The sequence below is a fragment of the Bombina bombina genome, chromosome 6 (genome assembly GCF_027579735.1).
Source record: "Bombina bombina isolate aBomBom1 chromosome 6, aBomBom1.pri, whole genome shotgun sequence".
NCBI classification, from domain to species: Eukaryota; Metazoa; Chordata; class Amphibia; order Anura; family Bombinatoridae; genus Bombina; species Bombina bombina.
The window spans coordinates 775,648,509-775,673,944 of record NC_069504.1 but is presented as its reverse complement, the minus strand read 5'-3'; the positions used below and the strand labels follow the sequence as shown (position 1 = coordinate 775,673,944).

At 35.0% G+C, this 25,436-nt stretch overlaps 1 protein-coding gene and 1 long non-coding RNA gene across 2 annotated transcripts in view; one reads left to right on the top strand and one right to left on the bottom strand.

The window, feature by feature from the left end:
* Positions 1-2,913: 2,913 nt before the first annotated feature.
* LOC128662259 (uncharacterized) lies at positions 2,914-4,843 on the bottom strand. Its single transcript, XR_008402731.1, has 2 exons — positions 4,675-4,843; positions 2,914-3,160 (listed from the first exon to the last, which is right to left on the bottom strand). It is a non-coding gene; the product is annotated as an uncharacterized LOC128662259 (long non-coding RNA).
* A 750-nt stretch (positions 4,844-5,593) lies between these two features.
* Positions 5,594-25,436, top strand: part of FGFR1 (fibroblast growth factor receptor 1) — a gene marked incomplete in the record, with an annotated part of 409,849 nt that continues 390,006 nt past the window's right edge. Inside the window, 1 exon segment of the mRNA XM_053718078.1 lies at positions 5,594-6,153.

Here is a 25,436-nt window from a genome sequence, read left to right as displayed (position 1 = left end):
TATTTCTTACACTAATACCTTTAATCTTCCTACTCTTACTTACCTATCCCTCCTCCTTATCCACGCTACCCTTATCATACAATCCTAATACCTTTTAATCCTTCCCCACACATACACTTTGTTTCTGCAGATGAAAGAAGATAAAATTATGTCTGTGTGAATATGAATGATAGCATGAAAGAATGGTGCATGTACTGTGTGGGGTCTGCCTGTTAATGGAAATATAAGAACATTCTGAATAAAGATATGAAAGGTATGTGAAAGGAGATGTATCAGTTGTATGAAGGTATAAATAAGTGTGCAAGTGGAGATATGAAAGGAGCATTGACATGGCATTATTGCTCACATGAGTATACTTGAATTTTCCAAAGTCTTTTGATACAGTGCCACGAGAGATTATTGTTAGTAACACGTGGTCATCATCCACACAATTTATTAAATGCAGATAATCCGAGAATGAAGGTGACGCTACCACGTCCATGTGTAGGACGTCACCAAGCCCAGAAACAAGGTGGTAAAAGGCAGCTTCATCGTGGATTGGGTGGTGAATATTTAAACCCCTCAATGTCAGCTCCCTTAAAGGGACATAATACCCAAATGTTTAAACAGTTGAAAGTGATGCAGTATAGCTGTAAAAAGTTGACTAGAAAATATCACCTGAGCATCTCTATGTAAAAAAGGAAGATATTTTACCTCAAAAGTTTCTCAGTAGCCACATCCCATTGTAAAGGACTTCTAAGCAGCATATCATTATGTCTGTCCCGGGACAGTGGATGGAGTGAGCTTTTGTGCACTCTCATCTTATTTCCCTATTCAGTGTAAGGAAATTTACAATGAAATCTCATGAGATCACAGTAAAAGAGTTCATGACCTTAGCACTGTTGATGTTGATTGGTTGCTGTTCATTTCTTCATTTTTTTTCCACACCTGCAGTTGGACAGTAACTGAGTATAACTTTTTACACAGAACTCACTCTGCTGAGCTGAGGAAATTGTGAGGTAAAATATCTTCCTTTTTTACATAGAGATGCTCAGGTGATATTTTCCTGTCAGCTTTTTACAGTTATACTGCATTAGTTTCAAGTGATTTAGCATGAGTATTATGTCCCTTTTAGGTCCTAGACACCCCCAAGATCCATAACAAGCTAATAATAAGTGTTCAATGCAAGTCACAAGCTTTGAAGGCTAATAAGATACTTGCATGTATTAAAAGTAATTGATGCAAGGGAAGAAAACATTCTGTCGCTATATAAATGCCCGGTAAGACCTCCTCGAGTATGGAGTGCCACAAAACTAATAAGGGGAATTAAGAATTTAAACTATAAAGAGATGTTAGCCAAATTGGGCCTGTGTGCTCTAGAAAAAAAGGGCTTGATGGGTGATATGATTATTTTACATAAATATATTCAAGACCCATAAACAAAGGTTGAAGCAACGTTTAATTCAAGGCAATTGTTTGAGAGAGAAGGTTACACTTTAAAGTGACAACCCAATCTTTCTCTCTCATGATTCAGATAGAACATAAAATTTTAAATAACTTTCTAATTTACTTATATTATCATTTTTTCTTCGTTTTCTTGTTAGCCTTTGTTGAAAAGCAGAAATGTAAGCTTGAGTGTGCACGTGTCTGCAGCAGTTTTGCAACAATGTTATACATTAGCAGGAATACTAGATGGCAACACTATTTCCTGTCATGTAGTGCTTCAAGCATGTGCACGCTACCTACCTAGGTATCTCTTTAACAAAGAATAACATGAGAATGAAATACATTTTATAATAGAAGTACATTGGAAACTTTTTAAAAAAAATGTATTCTCTATCTGAATCATGAAATATTTTTTTGGGGTTTAATGTCCCTAGAGGAATCAAATTGTAGAGCTCCTTGCCTAAGGAGGTAGTGAATACCTTTAGATTCATTTAAAAATGGCTTAGATACAGAATTCAGGTATACAATTGTTTGTGTTAAATGGGTCAGCCTTTAATTGTATTAATGTAAGTTCAACTGGCAGCTTCTTTATTGTAAAACAGGTAGGACTTATATTAGGTTGAACTCTATTAGGGCTGCACGATTAATCGCATATGCGATTCTTTGCTAAAAAAAAAAGAAGTGGCTGTAATGCATTGATTTGTATGTGATTTCTTGCAAACCAGCTCCATCTAGTGGTTGCTTTTAGCACACATTTGTAAAATGGCTGTTTTACTTTCACTTTCTGTTTGATCTCAGTAGCAGCCGATCAATCTATAGAAGTCTAAAAGCAGAGCCCATGCAGGAATGAAGAGGAGAGAAAGCCACTTACTTACATTTCCCCCTAGGGACGTCTGCAGTCTCAAACTTAGGGTATGTAATCATTATGGAACCTCCCACACAATCTCCTGCTCTCTGAGAAATGGCTCAATTACATAGCAGATGCAGTTAACCCCACAGCTGCCAAAAAGGCTAAAACTGCAGTCCCATCTGCTACTGGGTTAACTTAACTGCATCTACAACGTATTTGATATCAGCAAGGCACAGCATTTCTGAAAGGAGCAGCCCCCCACCCCTACTGCTAGTATGCCTGTATTGGATTCCTGGACAGGAGCAGGGCTCATTTTTAGTCAAAATAAAATGTTTAAAAAAATAAAAAATAAATATATATATTGTATATTATATATGTGTGTATATATATATATATATATATATATCTCATTGTGTGTATGTGGCTTACACTGCTTCATTTGTTAATCATACCACTGTCCACAGTTAGAATGACTGTCCAAGAAAACATGACAATGTTGTGTGTCATAAGACCTAATAACTGGCTAGTGGCTACTATTTAATCACATCACAGGCAGCAAATTTTATTTTCACTATTTTTTGTTTTGTATTTTTATGCTCCAAGAGTGTATTGGACATTGAGAAACATGTACATTAAGATTCTGTAGTGTTAAATAAACTTTTTAATGCAAAATGAAGGTGTTATAGTCATTTATAAGAAACTCGCGATTAAATCGCAATCGCGTTTTTTTTTGCCCATATCGCCCAGCCCTAAACTCAATGGATTTGTGTTACTCTTTCAATCTTAACTACTATGTTAATCTTACTCATGCTAAATCAACCAGTTTTTATGCGTCTCTCTGTTATGCTTGTGTGACTGATGGTCATCATCATCGATCTGTGTGTTCTGTGGAGGGAATAAAATATTAAAATGTAATATTTTTTATAAATCTTCATTTTCAATCTTATATTACATCTTTGCATGAGAATATGTATTAAAGAGCCATAATACCCAAATGTTTAAACACTTGAAAGTGATGCAGCATAGCTGTAAAAAGCTGACTAGAAAATATCACCTGAACATCTCTATGTAAAAAAGAATGCTGTTTTACCTCAAAAGTTTCTCGATAGCCACATCCCATTGTAAAGGATTTCTAAGCAGCAAATCAGTATGTCTGTCCCGGGACAGCGGAAGGAGCGAGCTTTCATGCACACTCATCTTATTTCCCTATTCAGTGTAAGGAAGTTTACTATGAAATCTCATGAGAGTTAAGTCAAATCTCATGAGATCACAGTAAAAGAATTCATGACCTCAGCACTGCTGATGCTGATTAGTTGCTGTTCAATTCTTCATTTTTTTTTACCTGCAGCTGGAAAGCTGAATTATAACTTTTTACACAGAACTTACTCTGCTGAGCTGAGGAGATTGTGAGGTAAAATATCTTTCTTTTTTACATAGAGATGCTTAGGTGATATTTTCCTGCCAGCTTTTTACAGTTATACTGCATCAGTTGCAAGTGATTTAACGTATGACTAGTATGTCCCTTTAAGAAAGTAAAATAATATAGTCTCTTCATATTCAAATTGATGACTTAAAGGAATATGAAACCCATTTTTTTTTCTTTCATGATTCAGATAGAGCATGCAATTGTAAGCAACTTTCTAATTTAAAGGGACACTGAGCCCAAATTTTTTATTTTGTGATTCAGATAGAGCATGCAATTTTAAGCAACTTTCTAATTTACTCCTATTATATATTTTTTTCGTTCTCTTGCTATCTTTATTTGAAAAAAAGAAGGCATCTAAGCTTTTTGTTTGGTTCAGACCTCTGGACAGCACGTTTTTATTGGTGGGTGAATTTATCCACCAATCAGCAAGAAGTTCACCAAAAATTGTCCGCCATCTAAACTTACATTTTTGGATTTCAAATAAAGATACCAAGAGAATAAAGAAAATTTGATAATAGGAGTAAATTAGAAAGTTGCTTAAAATGTTATGCTCTATCTGAATCACAAAAGAAAACATTTGGGTTCAGTGTCCCTTTAATTCTATTATCAATTTTTCTGTCTTCGCTTGGTATCTTTATTTGAAAAAGCAGGAATGTAAAACTTAGTGTAGCGCTCGGTGATTGGTGGCTACATTTAGCCACCACTCAGCAGCGCTACCCAGGTTCTGAACCAAAAATGGTCCGGTTCCTTAGCTTACATTCCTGCTTTTTTTTTTTTTTTTTAAAATAAAGATACCAAGAGAATGAAAAAAAAAATAATAGAAGTAAATTAGAAAGTTGCTGAAAATTGCATGGTCTATCTGAATAATGGGGGGGGGGGGGATTGGGTTTCATATTCCTTTAATGTAAATAATATGGTCCATACCTATGTAGCAGGCTAGTCTAAGTGCTAGTTACAGTAATCAAATGCATACCTTGGGGGATTGTCACAAGTCGGGAGGTCTGTTCACTTTTCCATCTGCATCTTCACCAATAATGGCTAATACCCTGGTTTCCAGGGAGTGACCTGGCTCTTCCAACATGTCTATGTCGCTGCTATCGTCGTTTTGTGGCAATGGCCACAGTACATTGGTTAGAACACTGCCTAAGTGCCACTTCCGGGCAGGTAATGTAAGAATGAATACTAGTAGTATTTCATTTTATATTAAATAAAAAAAAAACTTTTTTTTTAAACATGGAAATGATTAATCCAAACACACATTTTTTTTTGTCATACACATCTTTAATTTGACGCCCACATAAATAAAACTCACTTGACCACAACTTACCCAAGCACAACATAAGATTTTCAGGGAATTTGGGATTATTTTTTAAAAGGAGAATGCGAGGCGAACATGGGTTAACAATTTGTAATGCATCTATGAGGAAAAATGCAACGTAATATGTACCGTTAGTAAATGGCTAATTCTTACCTTTGTGATATATAACTCTTTCAGGACCTTTATATACGTAGGCGTGATTTACGTGTGAGTAAGCAGCTCCCAGCGGTATTTTTATTTTTTTATAACACATCCAAACGAATATATTACAATACATCTGTACAAGTAATACACGACTCTATGAAACCCTTCGAGTACGCACTTTAAAATAGAAGACAATGGCACAAAAAAACAAAAACAAGTATTTGGTTATTACCACCATTGCAGCCAAACATTTACATTTAGGGGGAAAAAAATCTTAACCTCACATACTTGAGGAAATTGAACGTTATGTAAACTACAAAACCCAGTATGCAAAGGGAGAAATCTGAGATGGTGGGAGGGATTTTTTTTTTTCTAAATGAACTCTGCTTGGGAGGGGTAGCGAATTCTTGTATGGAACATGGGGGATGGGATTGCTCTGTATTGTTAATCCTGAATAGGAACTGGCTCATTTCTCCATGCTTAAGAAGTCCTGCACACTTGAAAGAGAAAAAAAAGTAGTTTCAAGCAGATTTAAAACGAGGAAAAATGTATTTTAATTGCGACAAAACGTATTTTTTTTAATGGAAACATTAATCGGAGGGAAGCACGTACAATTATAGACCTGTTTTAAAAATCTCGGACTTTTTCCGTATCTGGATTTCTCAAGGTGTTTTTAAAGGTCCGCATTTTTTTTCCTTCCTCCAGTGCCAGATGGTTTAAATTATTACATTCTTCAGTTCCTTTCGAAAGGACTTTCTTTTTCCGTTATAATGGGATACTAACAAAACTGAACATTTTAATCGTTTTTGAAGGAACGTTATCAATAAGGGTGATTTAAAAAGGCTCTAAAAAAGTATTTTTCTTTTTTTTTTTTTAAAAAAAACGCAATGTAGTTTGTCTCTTTGTCTGGGTCATCGTGTTTATGATTTCTTCTTTTCAAGAAAAGGATCCCATCATAAATAGCACCAAGGACCTACACATCTTAAACAGGTAAATATTTAGTTTAAGAAAAATATATATGTATATATGTGTGGCATTTTTATATTCCAGGAGTACAATTTTTGTTAATTTGATTATGTTTTTAAATAATGTAAAATGTAGAGCTATTTAAAATGTTGGTTTACTTGAGTGGAAAGATACAGCTATTCATAAAAATATCACACTATAATTGCTGAAAAATAGAAAATCGTAAATCACCTACCTTCTGTTACTCACTCTGTATATTTTATACTAAGAGACCAAATGCCAAGTTATGTAGACATATTTCTAGGTTGCATTGTGGATACAATGAACTCATTTTATCTACAGATTTCGTTTTTGATCTCTTTAAAAACACAGAATTCTTTTATGCTTCTAGGACATTCTGATCATATATTTTTTTTTATGTTTGTTAATTTTATTTTTAATGGTGAACTGTGACCTTGGTGAGAATGTTTGTGACTGATCATCAGTGTTTCTATTTTGAGAAATAATAGGTAAGGCGACTTTTAATTATGGTGCCTCCTGATTATTTTCCTGTTTTATCTCCTGGGAGTCTTTTTTCTGTTTCTTTATTATGTTCTGGTATAGTTAAGAATGCCATCAAGTCTTATGTTTGAAATATATGTTGTTGGCTTCTAAATGGAGAAAAAAATGACACTTTATATTTCTAAGTATTTATATATACATTGTATAGCTGTCTAAAAACTCAAATTTTTGTTTTATGTTTATTTTGCCAAGAGTCACTTGACATCAGTGACTTTACAATATTTAGCCACCAATCAGCAAGTCCTACCTAGGCGCTGAACCAAAAATGGGCCAGCTCCTATACTTTACGCTCCTGCTTTTCAAATAAAGATAACAAAAGAATGAAGAAAAACCTATTAATAGGGGTAAATTAGAAAGTTGCCTAAAAGTGCATGCTCTGTCTGAATTGCAAAAGAGAAAAAAAATTGGGTCTCATTTCCTTTTTAACTTATTTTACATAAACATCTGTCTACTGCTTGCTGTTGCCACATCACTGCTTTGTTCCCCTCTAGAAATTAGATGCCAGTATTGCTCTTAGGTAAATTATTTGCTAAGGTTTTTCCCCTAATGCATAATTAAAAACAAAACAAAAAAATAAATTACACAAGCTATCCATTTTTTCTGTTTTTTCAAAGGCACAGTTAACGCCTTGAATTTTTTTTTTATATATAAAATGTTTAGTTATGCATATTGGAACAACTTTGCAATTCACTTTTATTTATATATATATATATATATATATATATATATATATATATATATATATATATATATATATATATATATATATATATATATATATATATAATTTTTATTTAGTTTGACCCCCTTTCATGTAATTTAGCTCAGCAAACTGACAATTTCTAATTATCAGAACTTGGAATACTCCCTGCTGACTTTCCAAAGCAAACTCTGCTACATATATATCTCTAATTGGATTTCTCAGAAAATTGTAAAACCATTTTCTTTATACCAACTTTATGATCAGGACTTGCCTTGCTTAAAGCCTAGATTGGAATTTGTCCATTAATAAATAATTGCAGTAAAAAGGATGTTCATTTTGTTTTAAAAATGTTATGAATTGGGTGATATGATGTTCTATAGCAGCAAAACAGAAATGTCTTGTAATTACAAGTTTTTTACTGTCCCTTTTTAAAAGATACAGCATTTTAAAACTGATTCACTCATAGGAAATCTTACCTCATTCCTTGCTTTGGCCTAGACATTAAAATTAATTGCTAACACACCAGCTAGGTGGCAACCCTGTTACATACACGTATGGATAGGTGTGTGTTTGATGCTATTTCTGTATTTTTAATAAATCAAAAGGGTAATATCCATCACCTGAGGCTTTTTATTATAGAAAGTGTTCTAATAACACTCTCTTATTTTAATTTATTTTAATTTAGATTTCTCACTTTATGCCAAAGTCTCCATTAGTTTTCTTTGTTTTTATAAATATTTTGGTTCTTTAGGGTAGATATGGACAATGTGTTATGCTTGTATCAAGAGTGGATTTAAAATGTATCATTTAGTTATTTTGAATAAATGTGTTCCTATGTTAAAATAACCTACTTTTTCTTGCCAGACTTGCTGTTGAGATTTCCACCAGATTGTACTAGACCTAGAAAATAACCAAATACACAATATGTCATAACTGTGTCTTTGGTAACTTAGTTCAGTTATTAGACAAAGGCAAAAACTTAATAAAGGAATATTTATTATAAAGAAAATTCACTTTGTATTTAGATGTAAAAAAAAAAAAAAAATGAACAAACAAAATTGCTAATTGCAAAGAGATTTAAAAAATGAGAAGGGTAAAATAATAGAACCAATTACTTGTAACAGCAGTTTCAGTTACAAAGGAGGTTGGAAGTAAATGATTATTTATGCAGTTACCCATTGCCTTTTGTGTAAAATGGGTTTCTAGTCAAAATCAACATTTAAAGGAGCATGAAACCTAATTTTATCTTTTATAATTCAGATAGAGCATGTATTTTTAAATAACTTTCCAATTTAATTTGTATCCTTTGTTGAAAAGTATAGCTAGCTCCCAGTAGTGCATTACTGCTCATTCAACAAAGGATACCAAGAGAATGAAGCAAATTTTAATAATAGAAGTAAATTCGAAAGTGGTTTAAAATGGTATGTTCTGTTTGAATCATGAAAGAAAACATTTACGTTTCATGTCCCTTTTTTTTTTTGTCTCTGGTTATTTGCATATGGAACTCAAATTATGTCTTTTATGATTTAAATAGAAGTAATTTGGAAAGTTGTTTAAAATCATATGCTCTATTATCTGATTTGTTTTGTTCTCTTTGTATTCTTTGCTAAAAAGGATACCTACTTACCTAGGTAGGCTCAGGAGCTGCTGATTGCTGGCAGCACTTATATGCCTCATGTTATTGTCTCACTCAATGTGTTAACTAGCATCCAGTAATGCATTGCTGCTTCAACAAAGGATACCGAGAACTAAGCAAATTTGATTATAAAAGTACATTGGAAACTTGTTTAAAATTATATTCTCTATCTCAGTGATTTTTAACCTTTTTTTTGCCGTGGCACACTTTTTTACATTAAAAAATCCTGTGGCACACCACCATCCCAAAATTTAAAAAAAAACACACATTGTAGCCTAATACAGCATATATATATACACATACTGTATGTATTGTGCTGTTATGCCATGCCTCCTACAAACTACCCCTGCACTGGGAGTAAAAAACAAGCAAAGTTTAAAAAATGTCAAACTGTTGTCAGTCTGCCGTGGCACACCTGAGGATCTCTAACGGCACACTAGTGTGCCACGGCACACTGGTTGAAAAACACTGCTCTATCTGAATGATGGAAAAAAAAATATTTTTTTTTGTTTCCATTCCCCTTTCAGTGAAGGGGCAAGGTAGCCATCCATTTTATGGCTGGTCATAACCAGCTCTCAAGACCTGGCTAAAAATAATAGATCACTTTTTTTATAAATCAAGTACATTCAGTAACAATACTTATGATCAATCACATTATGGAACCATGGGGGTTATTTTGATACGAGACATATGTGTCATATTTTGTCACCCAGTAACATAAAATAATTTCAAAGTTTTCCTGAGATGCTAGTTTGTCTTAAATTGTATTAGGGACGTGTAGTTGGTAATACCTGTTGTCTATCAACAGCCTGATAGTTTTACAACAGGGCAAACTGATTTTGAGAAACCTGCAATAAACTCAGTCCAGTGAAAAAAATAATAAACTGCCTTAGATCAATAAAAGCTTTTTTGATGTTCATCAGATATTTGGCACAGTAATGCATATACACTTAGCTCTGAGAAATTCCCTCATTAAGGGACACTAAAGTCTAAATTAAACATTCCCGATTTACATAGTAACATAGTGGACGAGGCTGAAAAAAAGACAGAAGTCCATTGAGTTTAACCTACACATATCTTAATTATCTACAATAAGAGCTCCAGTTGACCTTAAATTAATCATATATTTAAAAGGTGGCCAATTTAACACCAGCAATCATATCCCTGAATTCTGTTTCTAACCAGAAATGTATCCTAATTTTAAATGTATTTAAGGTATTATCATTTACTACCTCCTTAGGTAATGAGTTCCACAATGTAATTGCTCTTACAGAGAAAATATGTTTAAGTTGCTGGTGATTGAATCTCCTTTTCTCCAGCCTTAAAGAGATATGAAAGTCAAAAATAAACTTGCAGGATTCAGAGCAAGTAATTTTAAGACACTTTTTTTTTTTAATCTCACTTATTTTTTCAAATGTGCTTTGTTCTCTTAGTATCCCTTGTTGAAAAAGAATACACACATCATACATTAGTGGGAGCTAGCTGTTGATTGGTGCCTACACACATTTGTCTCTTGTGATTGACTATCTAGTTGTGTTCAGCTATCTGCCAGTAGTGCAATGCTGTTTCTTCAGCAAAGAATAACAAGAGAATTAAGAAAATTGTATAATAGAAGTACATTGAAAAGTTGTTTTAAAATTGTATGATCTATCCAAATCATGAAATAGTTTGGGGGATTCCTGACCCATTAAATTGTAACCTGTTGTCACAAACTATTTTCTTGGGATATACAGAGCTTCCACCATCTCTGTATATGGGCCTTCAATATATTTATACAACATAATCATATTGCCTCTCAAGTACCTTTTTATAGAGAAAACAGGCCCAGTTTGGTGAAGCTCTCCTCGTAGCATAAATTCTCTATCTGTAATGGCTTTTTTTTAGATTGGTCCCCAGAATTGCACTCCATACTCAAGGCGAGGTCTTACCAGGAATTTATATAGTGACAGAATTATGCTTTCCTACCGAACATAAATGTTAAACTTTCACTATTCAGATAGAGCATGTCATTTTAAACAACTTTCCAATTTACTTCCATCAACAAAATGTGCACAGTCTTTTTATATTTAAACTTTTTGAGTCACCAGCTCCTACTGAGCATGTGCAAGAATAAGTGTGTATGCATTTGTGAATGGCAGATGGCTGTCACATGGTACGTGTATGCATTTGTGACTGGCTGATCACTGTCGCTTGGTACAGGGGGAGTGGAAAAAGTCATAACTTTTAAAATTGTCAGAAAAAAAAACTTCTCATTTAAAGTTCAGACTAAGTGCTATTGCATTGTCCTGTTATCTTGCATTGGTTGATTATGCAAATATACTGTGTTGACTGGTCCTTTAACCTTAGAAGCCACTGCCCTGCATTGTGAACTCATCTTTAGCTGGTTATCTATTACTACACTCAAATTCCATTTACTCCTGTTTTGCTAAGTCTAGTTCCATTTAAATAATAGGTTGTTAGCTTATATTTACTTCCAAAATGTAGAGCCTTACATTTTCCAGTATTAAATCTACAATTTTACATTTACCTGATCCATTCTTTTAATTTGTGTAAATCCCATTGTAAAGCCATTTCATCCTGCACTGACCTAATGACCCTAATTTTTTTTTATTTTTTTTTTGATCTGCAAAAATAGAGATGTTGCTATATAATCCTTGCTCCAAGTCATTCGTCAAATATTAAATGGAACAGGGCCCAGTTCTGATCCCTGGGGGACGCCACTGATCACCTTTGTCCAATCAGAGTATTCTTCGTTTCCAATTACTCGTTGCTCTCTATCTTTTATCCAGTTATTTATCTATGAGCTAACCTTTTTAGCTATTCCCAGTCCCTTAATTTCGTACATTAATCTCTCATGTGGCACTGAATTAAATGCCTTTGGGAAATCTAAGTATATCACATCAACTGATTCCCCTTTATGTATATTTTTACTTCCTTATTTAATATAGTTATTAGTTTGACATGATCTATTTCTCATAAAACCATGCTGATTCAAACTAATTTTGGTTACATGAATATACTCATAAATATATTGTCCTCACTATCAATGTCAGACTAAGTAGTCTATAGCTTTCGGGATCAGTTCTGTTTCCCTTTTTTAAAGACGCACCATATCATCTTTACACCAGTCCTGGGGTACTATGCCTGAGGATGAGTCTTTGGCTATAACAGTGCTAAATTACCTTTTAAATCCCTTGTGTGTTTTCCTTCTGGACCTGGAGTTTTATTTACCTTTTAATATTATCCATTTTTTTCCCCTGATATCTAGAGATAACCCCGTTAATGGTATGGGCTTGTATGTTCTAGTTTGTTTCAAAGTATCTCCCATTGGTTCATCTATTATGTGTATACTGAGGAAAAGAGAGATTATGCAATAATAATAATAAATAAAAAAACACAACACTTTCCAATTAGTTTCCTTTATAAAAATATGCACAATCTATTTATATGCACTCTTTCTGAGGCACCAGCTCCTACTGAGCAAGTAACGAGTTCATAGTATGTGATTGTGATTGGCTTATAGCTGTCACATGATACAGGAGGTGGGAACATTTTTAAATTTTGAAATTTGTCTGAAAAACAAATCGGCTTATTTGAAATTCAGGGTAAGTGCTATTGTATTGCTATTTTGCACTTGTTTATTATGCCATTATACTGTACTTAAAGGGACAGTATACAAGTATACACTAATTTTCATATAACTGCATGTAATAGACACTACTATAAAGAATAAGATGCACAGATACTGATATAAAAATCCAGTATAAAACTGTTTAAAAACTTACTTAGAAGCTCCCAGTTTAGCTCTGTTGAAAAAGTAGCTGGAAAGGCCACTGTGCGTGGGAAATAAGACACTCCCCCCTCCCCCTTCTTTTGCATATGAAAAGACCCTTTACACAAACAGGAGCAAGCTGGAGTAGATATCTGACAGTATTCTCATAAAACTTTGGTGCTCAGTTAGGAGTCTGACAATCAGAGCAATGTTATTTAAAAATAAGCAAAACCTATACAAATGGATCATCTACAAAACATTTATGCAAAGAAAAAAAAATGAGTGTATAATGTCCCTTTTAATGGTCAGTTACCTCAGGATGATATTCGGATATTCCTGCATGAGTGCTGCTGGCCACAGAATACATTGATTACAGCCAAGAACACACATACTTAGCTGTACTCTCCAGATCTGACAACTTCGAAAATATTTAATAGTGTGCACTAATTTGCATACTCATTCATATCATGGTTAGTGCCATCACAGGGCTTCGTCCACATTCCCCTTTGAGGTTCCCTTGGAGCCATTGCATTTAAAAATTATTTTTTATCCCTATGAAAAGGCAGCAATGAAATATGATTACCTCAAGGCAGAACATACAGTGATCTGAGATGTCATCTCAGAAAATGCAGCATGTCTGCAGAAAGAACAGGACACATGCAGGAACTGTTACTGCTTTAACCTTGCAGCGCTGCTCCACATTAGGCTGTTTGTTCTCTTCAAAAAGAGCTATGCTCTGGCAGCACTGTGTAAGTTTTCCTTAACACAGCGCATCCACAGCAAAGTGCTGTTTGAAGTGAAAAGTCAAATATGCAGTATTAACTGGCTCTCTGTCCCCTAACTTTTCCCAGTCTGCAAAGCTGTGTTTTCTAAGTGAGATTCTTATGAGCAATGCACCTTTTTATTACTACATGTCTGTTAGATCAAGAGAAAAGGAAACAAAGTTATTCAAGAGACATTTTACAATTACATTTTTTTTTGTCTGCAGCTAATTTGCAATTCAATTTTCAACTGTTGCAATATATTATAAAACGTTTACAATTGCTTTATTCTCCATTTAATCAACACATTGCAATTGAACTGGTGCTTTAGTGTTACTGCCTAATTTAAAATTTTATTTTATTTTAAAATAACCTGCAGAAAAATTTTCCATTAAAAAAAAAAAAAGCTCATCGCAGAAAGTGAAAATGTTCTGAGATTTAAAGGGACACTGAACCCAATTTTTTTTTTCTTTCGTGATTCAGATAGAGCATGCAATTTTAAGCATCTTTCTAATTTACTCCTATTATCAATTTTTCTTCGTTCTCTTGCTATCTTTATTTGAAAAAGAAGACATCTAAGCTTTTTTTTTCTTTCTTTTTTTTTTTTTTGTTCAGTACTCTGGACAGCACTTTTTTATTGTTGGATGAATTTATCCACCAATCAGCAAGGATAACTCGGGTTGTTCACCAAAAATGGGCCGGCATCTAAACTTACATTCTTGCATTTCAAATAAAGATACCAAGAGAATAAATACAATTTGATAATAGGAGTAAATTAGAAAGTTGCTTAAAATTTCATGCTCTATCTGAATCACGAAAGGAAAAAAAAATGGGTTCAGTGTCCCTTTTAAGTAGTTTCACATATATATAAAAAAAAAAAAAAAAAAGTTTTTAAAAAGATACAATGTTACCCTGAAACTAGTCTAAAATGATGTTAAAGTGAGTATAACGTTTCCAATTCATATAGTCGGATCCGGAATGAAACAATATTTTAGATGGACTTTAATTCATCCATTCTAATAAGTTACATAGAGTATCTTTATCAGAATGGATGAATTAAAGTCCATCTAAAATATTGTTTCTTTCCGGATCTGATTATATGAATTGGAAACTTTACCATTTTAATATAGCGATGAAATATACTTAAACCGATACCTCAACTTCCTACCTATTCACCATCTTGTAGCGTTTTTCAAACTGCATGTTCCCATTTCATTTTAAGCTGGAGTGGAAACTTAACTAAAAATTGTTTACTTCTGTTCTGCCAATACAAATTGCTGTTATTTGTATTATTGTACGTCAGAGCAGTGCTCCAAAAGCTGCTACTATACAACTGTATAGTAGCAGCTTTTGGAGCACTGCTCTGACGTACAATAATACAAATAAAAGCAAGTTGAAGACTACCTGGGAGAGATCACTTTACCTCGTTCAGACAAAACCCTGAAGTACTGGGCAGTTAATAAACTGAGATTTAATGGACCAAAATATCTTTCTGACCAATGCAGTAGTGTGAAAAATGAAATACTGTTAAGCTTAACATCAAACATCCTTACTGATAGCAAAAACAGACTTATAGCTGAACATGCAGAGATGATTTTGTTCCTTAATAAGAACTTGACACTAACTTTTGAAAAATTATTCTAATTGCTAGATTGCCTGTTATACTGCTAGTTCTCATCTTGCACAATTATGCTCAGAACATACTGTACTCTGGGGAACATCCTTAGCCAGGGCTGGATTGGGAAAAAAAGAAGCCCTGGAAAAATATGTAGACCAGCCCTATTTTCTGTTAAGTCTGTAGAATGCAAATGCCCCATTTTTCTCAACTGTGATTACTGGGACACTCCTTCCCCAATCTATTTTTCAGAATTAAATTATATTACTTTGTATTAAGTACAAATGTCAGATTGATATTATATAGGCACCCTACAACCCAATTGCATCTAGTAATCGCCCCTTTAAATTGTAGCTTTCCAGCCCCAGCTGCTGCAGCTGTTATTTGTCATTATTATTTTATTGTAATATTTTTATTTATAAGCATGTTCTGTGAACTTTGTGACAAAAATCAAATAAAACTGTTTATTATTTCAAGATGTCTTTTGAGATACAGTATATAATTATTATAAAGAAGCTATCTTAAATCATTAGTCTGTATTGGTAACTGGTATCGGTGAGTATTTGAAAAAAGTATCGGTGCAACCCTAATTTTTTTTTGTGAGCTGACGTTTTTGACCTACAATCGATGCTGTTGCCATACTGCACTCAATTTTTTTTTTTTTTTTTTTTTTTTTTGTAAAAGAACAGTCAATTACCCGAAGCATGGGGTATTAGAATTTCATTGCTATATTAAAAAGTATGTTTTATAGTGTATCTTCATTAGAATGGATGAATGAAAGTCCATGTAAAATATTGTTTCCATTCCAGATCTGATTATACAAATTGGAAACTTTACCATCACTTTTAAACTGAAGTATCAGTTGCTCACTGACGGGTTTGAACTTCAATCACAGCCACTATTGGAAGGCATGGACAAGCCTTTAATAGCCAGTGAGAGATAGTGTGTTCTACTCCATAAGATGAAAATGGTCTGTGTGGTCTTCAAACGGTGCAATTTATTTTGCAAAGTAAACATCAACACATCATACGTGATACAGCAGGTCAAGTAAACATCCTACGCGTTTCATGCCGACAGGCACTTCGTCAGTGTTGGTGAATACACTCCTCCTCCTCTACTTTATACTCTGGTAACAATTCACAATTACATTCAGGTGCATGAGTGATATTATGCTTAAAGTGATACATAGACTAGTTTAGTTTGGAACATAGGTACATCATTGAACAGTGCTGTGTTGCTCAACACTAATAAAACAAAGCTAGCGTGAAAAACACAAAGACCACTGTTGATAAATACAACCTAGCAGGGAGATGTGAACTTTAGTGATGATGTTGCACCATATTGCGGCATGGTTCATTTTGCCCATTCACCGTTTTCCGTATAGGTACATATAACCGTATAATAAAGTATCAGTTAAGTAAACATATACACAGGGTCAAATAGTGCTTATTACCGCAATAGGATGCAGCACATGTATAGATTATAGTAAAGATAAACTATAATAAATCACAATCCTTAAAAAAGTAATAATAATAATAACCCATGTTCCAAACAGAAAATGCATAAATGTGAACAAGTCAAAAAGACTTGAAAATTGCATATATGTATCTTAAAGTGAAGGTAAACTTTGATGAATGAAAGCCCATTTTTAAAAATTACTATTAAAAACAGGGGCATTTTCATTCATCAAAGTTTACAAATCAGCCGTTTTGATTAAAAATGTACATTTGTTTTTTTTTTCTTTTCACAGCCAAAGCAGCTTCCACCTCCTGGAAATCCTCTCTTCACACATCAGCAATGACTAATTTTTCTTCCTCCAATCACAGCATGGCCTCAGGCAATAACCACCCTGGGGGGGAAAGCCGTGATTGGAGGAAGCCGGATTAGTCATTGTTGATGTGTGAAGAGAGGATTTCCAGGAGGGGGAAGCTGCTCTGGCTGTGAAAAGAAAAAAAAATGTACGTTTTTAATCAAAACGGCTGATTTGTAAACTTTGATGAATGAAAATGCCCCTGTTTTTAATAGTAATTTTTAAAAATGGGCTTTCATTCATCAAAGTTTACCTTCACTTTAAGATACATATATGCAATTTTCTAGTCTTTTTGACTTGTTCACATTTATGCATTTTCTGTTTGGAACATGGGTTATTATTATTATTACTTTTTAATGATTTATTAAACGGCTAATTTGTAAACTTTGAATGAAAGTGCCCCTGTTTTTAATATTTTTTTTAAAAAACGGGCTTTCATTCACCAAAGTTTACCTTCACTTTAAAGGACAGAAATGCTCTAATTATACTAACAGGACTTGGAGAAAAATAAAACAATTTACCATGTAGGTAAGCAACAATTGCAGATATGTATAGATACATTGAGTATGATGTATATGGCAACAATATATTAACTATTATCCATTACTCATCCAAAGTAACATATCATTTTCAATAAGGAAGTACGTTATTCCTATGTTGTACATTCAGATAACAAAGGAATAGATGAATATTGGTAACATGTGAACACCTTAATTAACTGTCTTGTACCCATGGTTAGGTACTTAATTTCCATATAGCACACAGTTTAGACTATGTTTATAGTAAACGTTTCAACACAGGCATGTGGTACCAATTGTCACAGAGTTGAAGGTTAGAATTTAGGCTATATGGTGCCTAGTAAAGCACACTGAAGGTGTACAAATCGCACATGTCACTATTTATAAGCTGTAACAACAAGTTGCAAACTATATATTAATTATTTTTTGGCTAAGATATAGTGTGTTCTACACACATCAAAAGGCAAATGTTATACATTTTTTGGTGCTAAATATATAGCACAATATTTTGCTATTTTATGTTCTTTAATACAGTGCTTGATGCATTAACCCCTCAGAAGGACTGTGTACTGCGCCCCCCCCCTATTTTTTCTTGTTCTTAGGGATTCCATTTTACCTGCTGGATTGTATTCAATTGCAGATCTTATTTACCTTTTTTATTTCGTCATTTAAAATAGCTGTTTTTGTTTGTATCCCCCACCTATAGTGAATATTTCAATACCCAGGGACATGAAACCCAATAGTTTTTTCATGTTTCAGATGAAGTATACAATGTTTAAATATTTTTGTTTAATTTAGTTTTATCGGTTTGTTTCTTTTGGTGAAAAGCAGGGACATAATCCCAGCGGCATGCACTGTCTGGTGCACAGTATGGCAGCAATTTTGCAAGAATGCTATCCATTTGCACTATTTCCTGCTAAGAAGTGTTCCAGGCACTTACCAAGTTATGTTTTTTCAACAATGAATACCATGGGAACAAAGCAAATTTAATATGTAAATTGGAACCCTTTTTTAAAAAAATTTTTTATTGTATGCGTGGTCTGAATCACAAAATAAATTTTTTTGGATTTCATATTCCTTTTATGTACTGGTTATAGAAAAGCTTTGTAAACAAGAAGCTTTAGAAAAGATTACACTCCCAGTGGGTGTTGACACAGACGGTAAGATGTTCATTTTCTATTATTCTCTCAAGTATTTGTTTTGCTGTGTATGGAGAGATGAGATTAGGAGGATTTTGTGTAAATATTGAGAGAAGCTAATGAGGTCTGCTCTCCCTAGAAGTTCAGCCCATTTGATTAGGTTATGGTTTCAATTAGCAGAGACAGCTATTTCATATACAAAGATATACCTAAATGAACAATTTACTATACATTTAAACTCTGTATAATAAGTCATTGGAAAAACATTAAAGGGACACATAAAACAAGATTTCTATGTATGCTTAAGTTTTCAACAGAGGATGCTAAGAAAACAAAGCAAATTAGATAATATAACTAAAATGGAAAGTTGTTTTGAAATTACATGCTCTATCTGAATCATAAAATATTATTTTTAACTTTACTGCCCCTTGACAGTGCACTGTCCTTTTTAAGCGCAAAGGTTTTTTTATAGTTTGCGTGGTAAAAAGGTAGAGGCTATTTTGGCATTTTTGCTGTATATTAGTTTCACCATAATTATCCACGTTGTTAAAGGGACAGTCAACTCCAGAATTTTTATTGTTTACAAAGATAAATTATCTGTTTTATTACTCATTCAACCTGTTTTGCACGACCAACACTGTTATATTAATACTTTGTTTACCTCTTTGATTACCTCATCTTATCTAAGCCTCTGCAAACTGCCCCTTCACTCAGTCCTTTTGACAAACTTGCATTTTAACTGACATATTGTGTTCACTCCCATGGAGTTATTTATGTTAGCTATATGGCACACATGAACTAACAGTCTAGCTGTGAAAAAACTGCACTGAGATAAGAGCAGGCCTTCAAGTGCTTAGAAATTAGCATATGAGCCTAAAGACTAAATTGAGTTTCTTGTGATTAACCTATATGGGTACATAAAATAACAATACATAGGAATTGTTATTGTTTAAAGGGACACTGTAACCAAAATTTTTCTTTTGTGATTCAGATTGAGCATGAAATTTTAAGCAACTTTCTAATTTACTCCTATTATCAAATTTTCTTTGTTCTCTTGGTATCTTTATTTAAAATGCAAGAATGTAAGTTTAGATGCCGGCCCATTTTTGGTGAACAACCTGGGTTGTCCTTGCTGATTGGTGGATAAATAAATTCATCCAACAATAAAAAGTGCTGTCCAGAGTACTGAAACCAAAAAAAAGCTTAGATGCCTTCTTTTTCAAATAATGATAGCAAGAGAACGATTGAAAATAGGAGTAAATTAGAAAGTTGCTTAAAATTTCATGATCAATCTGTAACCAAAATTTCTTTCGTGATTCAGTGTCCCTTTAAGCCTCTTCCGACAGCCTCTTCTAACATGGCTATTATCTATTGACTTGCATTTTAGCCAATTAGTGCTGTCATGTGCATGACACAGCACTTATTGGCTAAAATGCAAGTCAATACAAAATAAATAAATAGCCATGTTAGAAGAGGCTGTCAGAAGAGGCTTAGATACTAGGTAATCAGAGGTAAAAAGTATAATATAACCATGTTGGCTGTGCAAAACTGGGGAATCGGTAATAAAGGGATTATCTATCTCTTTAAACAATAAACATTTGGGAGTTGACTGTCCCTTTTAATGCCGTTATGGCGTTCTATTCCGTCCAAACGGCGCTGGGCTTCAGCGCCGTTAGGGCGGAATAGAACGTCCTAGTAGTTTGGCTGTCCTGAAGTCAACAGCGCTTCCTGGATGCTATTGCTGTCTGAAGGGTGTGCCTGCCTTCATAGGGAACTCTGCATGACTTTATAATGCTTGCTGTTTCAATTTGAACTAACCTAAGTGACTGTTTCTGCTTATTAATACTTGAACCTGCTATATCATCTACAATCTGCATATCCCAATATAACTATCTGTCTATCACCATCACCTCAACTGTTGCATTTATATACAGTAACTACATCAACAACTTTGGACAAGGTTTTGTTATTAGCTCCAAATAATACATACTGTGGTTGTTTTTTGTACCTTGTATTGTCTCCATACTCACTCATCCCCAAACATTGCAAGTCTATCATACCACTCCAATTACATTTGGGGATTATACTCTCTGCCCTTTGCTACACTATGGCATTTTGCATGACGCAGTCTGTGTGACTTCTATATATGTTATCTGCCTACTGTGTATCTGTGACTCTTCTATCATAATTACATACACTTGTTACCTTGTGGAATATTCATCATATCTATCAGTAGATACATTTCTATCTTATTTATCTGTTGATATCCATCTATCATATATACTGGTTGCGTGACAGCTCCGAATTCACTCTGTACCCTGCAGTAGTGACCCTCAGTTCAATGAGCATAACTGGATTCCTATAAGTTAGATCTGTGTGAATCCAAGGTTTGGTGTGAGGCTGAGTGGTCCTACAATAGTGGATACTAGGTACCAGAACTTATCCATCACCTGTTCTAACATACAACACGTAGCATTACACCTCCACACAAAAGTATAATATTTATAGAATTAAGACACACCAGGGTATTTGCCTAGAAGCATTTTGACACTTTACAATTGACGCGTTTTGGCGTTTATTGCGAAGGGTAGATAAACACTTTATTTAAATATAATTATAAACATTAATCTTCCTTTAAAATTTATATAAAAAAATTGCACTTTATAAATACATTTTAACTATTTGATTGGCATGTGCTGAAAGGGAGAGTAGAGGAGGAGTCAAGACAAGCCATTGTTTACAAACAATGGCTTGTTATTTTTTAAATGGTCATTAACCTTTTAACGCCGTTATGCCGTTCTATTCCGTCATATTTACACTGGGCTTTAAAGCCGTTATGACGGAATAGAACGTCATAACAAACGGCTGTCCTGAAGCCTTCTGTGCTTCAAGGACTTGATCGCGGTCTGGAGGGCGTTCCTAGGGTTGTAGGGACGCCCCCCAGATGCGATCCAATAATTGAAATCTCGCGATCGTATGCACGATCGCGTAATTTCAATTTGTCTACATCGGAACAGGTGTTCCGATGTAGGCACTTTAACCCTGTCACGAAAGGGTTAAACACTAAATGCTATATAGAATGATGCATTCAAAGAAAAGATTAGTCTGAGAATAACGTAGATGTATTTTTCTAAAAGTTTCATTAACTGTTTAAATATTGACAAAATAAGTGTAAAGTTTCAGTGTCTATAAAACAATGGGAGCTGCCATGTTGTAACTTGGGTTACCTTCTCTGCTGTGGCCAATTAGGGACAGTTATAAATAGGTCACTAGAGTGTGCAGCCAATGGCTGTGTGAAACATAACTGTGTTCTGTACTTCTATTTCTAACAGGAACTGAAAAGCTCACAATTTCAGAATGGAAGTACAGAAAAAAGGGACAAAACAAATAATGAAAGTATATTGCAGATTTTTTTTTTTTTGTATACGGTTTATCATTTTATATTACCATCTCCAAATGTTTAATGTCATTAGTGTGCCTGGCTGTCACGTTGGTCACTTGACCATGGGGGCACTTTATTGGGCATCACTGGACTGCTCATTTTTGAGGCATCCAATAAGAGCCCACTGAGCCTGATACAAGCTTGCTGCCTCGTTACTGAGACATGCAGAAATAGCACAATCTCACCACTGTTGGTGAGACATAATTTATGCTTATCACATAGATTCAGTAATAGGAGTGTGCAAAACTCTTCAGTAACCAAGTTTAGATATGTTGTTGGACACTTGGATGGCATCCAGTTGACACAATTTTTTTTTTTAAACTTAGCATAACAACTGCAACCATATATCGTATATTAACAATCTTCTTGGCAGTGCAGACTTCCCTATTTAAAGGGAAATTATATGCTAGATTTTTCTTTGCCTAAATGTTTTGTAGATTATCCATTTATATATCCCATGCAGGTGTTTGAAAATAAGCAAAACTATACTTTTTTTTTTTTTTTATAACATTGTACTGATTTTCAGACTCCTAACCAAGCCCCAAAGCTTTAGAAGTAGACTGTTGTCTACCTACTCCAGCTTGCGCCTGTTTGTGTAAAGGTTCTTTCTCCAACATAGGTGTGTCCGGTCCACGGCGTCATCCTTACTTGTGGGATATTCTCTTCCCCAACAGGAAATGGCAAAGAGCCCAGCAAAGCTGGTCACATGATCCCTCCTAGGCTCCGCCTTCCCCAGTCATTCTCTTTGCCGTTGTACAGGCAACATCTCCACGGAGATGGCTTAGAGTTTTTTAGTGTTTAACTGTAGTTTTTATTATTCAATCAAGAGTTTGTTATTTTAAAATAGTGCTGGTATGTACTATTTACTCTGAAACAGAAAAGAGATGAAGATTTCTGTTTGTAAGAGGAAAATGATTTTAGCAACCGTTACTAAAATCGATGGCTGTTTCCACACACGACTATTGAGAGGAATTAACTTCAGTTGGGGGAACAGTGAGCAGACTTTTGCTGCTTGAGGTATGACACATTCTAACAAGACGATGTAATGCTGGAAGCTGTCATTTTCCCTATGGGATCCGGTAAGCCATTTTTATTACAGAAAGAAAAAAAGGGCTTCACAAGGGCTTTTTAAGACTGTAGACATTTTCTGGGCTAAATCGATTTATATATAAACATATTTTATACTCCATAGCCTTGAGGAATTATTTTAATCTTGGGAATTTTGTAAAATAACCGGCAGGCACTGTATTGGACACCTTACTCTCTAGGGGCTTTCCCTAATCATAGGCAGAGTCTCATTTTCGCGCCTGTATTGCGCACTTGTTTTTGAGAAGCATGACATGCAGATGCATGTGTGAGGAGCTCTGATACATAGAAAAGACTTTCTGAAGGCGTCATTTGGTATCGTATTCCCCTTTGGGCTTGGTTGGGTCTCAGCAAAGCAGATACCAGGGACTGTAAAGGGGTTAAATATAAAAACGGCTCCGGTTCCGTTATTTTAAGGGTTAAAGCTTCCAAATTTGGTGTGCAATACTTTTAAGGCTTTAAGACACTGTGGTGAAATTTTGGTGAATTTTGAACAATTCCTTCATACTTTTTCGCAATTGCAGTAATAAAGTGTGTTCAGTTTAAAATTTAAAGTGACAGTAACGGTTTATTTTAAAACGTTTTTTGTACTTTGTTATCAAGTTTTTGCCTGTTTAACATGTCTGAACTACCAGATAGACTGTGTTCTGAATGTGGGGAAGCCAAGGTTCCTTCTCATTTAAATAGATGTGATTTATGTGACACAAAATTTAGAGAAAATGATGCCCAAGATGATTCCTCAAGTGAGGGGAGTAAGCATGGTACTGCATCATCCCCTCCTTCGTCTACACCAGTCTTGCCCACACAGGAGGCCCCTAGTACATCTAGCGCGCCAATACTCCTTACTATGCAACAATTAACGGCTGTAATGGATAATTCTATCAAAAACATTTTAGCCAAAATGCCCACTTATCAGCGAAAGCGCGACTGCTCTGTTTTAGAAAATACTGAAGAGCATGAGGACGCTGATGATATTGGTTCTGAAGGGCCCCTACACCAGTCTGAGGGGGCCAGGGAGGTTTTGTCTGAGGGAGAAATTTCAGATTCAGGGAAAATTTCTCAACAAGCTGAACCTGATGTGATTACATTTAAATTTAAATTGGAACATCTCCGCGCTCTGCTTAAGGAGGTGTTATCCACTCTGGATGATTGTGAGAATTTGGTCATTCCAGAGAAACTATGTAAAATGGACAAGTTCCTAGAGGTCCCGGGGCCCCCCGAAGCTTTTCCTATACCCAAGCGGGTGGCGGACATTGTAAATAAAGAATGGGAAAGGCCCGGTATACCTTTCGTCCCTCCCCCCATATTTAAAAAATTGTTTCCTATGGTCGACCCCAGAAAGGACTTATGGCAGACAGTCCCCAAGGTCGAGGGGGCGGTTTCTACTCTAAACAAACGCACCACTATACCCATAGAAGATAGTTGTGCTTTCAAAGATCCTATGGATAAAAAATTAGAAGGTTTGCTTAAAAAGATGTTTGTTCAGCAAGGTTACCTTCTACAACCAATTTCATGCATTGTTCCTGTCACTACAGCCGCGTGTTTCTGGTTCGATGAGCTAGAAAAGGCGCTCAATAATAATTCTTCTTCTTATGAGGAGATTATGGACAGGATTCGTGCTCTCAAATTGGCTAATTCTTTCACCCTAGACGCCACTTTTTTGTGGCGCGCAGAGCGCTTTGGTTAAAATCTTGGTCAGCGGATGCGTCTTCCAAGAACAAATTGCTTAACATTCCTTTCAAGGGGAAAACGCTGTTTGGCCCTGACTTGAAAGAGATTATCTCTGATATCACTGGGGGCAAGGGCCACGCCCTTCCTCAGGATAGGTCTTTCAAGGCCAAAAATAAACCTAATTTTCGTCCCTTTCGCAGAAACGGACCAGCCCCAAGTGCTACGTCCTCTAAGCAAGAGGGTAATACTTCTCAAGCCAAGCCAGCCTGGAGACCAATGCAAGGCTGGAACAAAGGAAAGCAGGCCAAGAAACCTGCCACTGCTACCAAGACAGCATGAGATGTTGGCCCCCGATCCGGGACCGGATCTGGTGGGGGGCAGACTCTCTCTCTTCGCTCAGGCTTGGGCAAGAGATGTTCTGGATCCTTGGGCGCTAGAAATAGTCTCCCAAGGTTATCTTCTGGAATTCAAGGGGCTTCCCCCAAGGGGGAGGTTCCACAGGTCTCAATTGTCTTCAGACCACATAAAAAAACAGGCATTCTTACATTGTGTAGAAGACCTGTTAAAAATGGGAGTGATTCATCCTGTTCCAT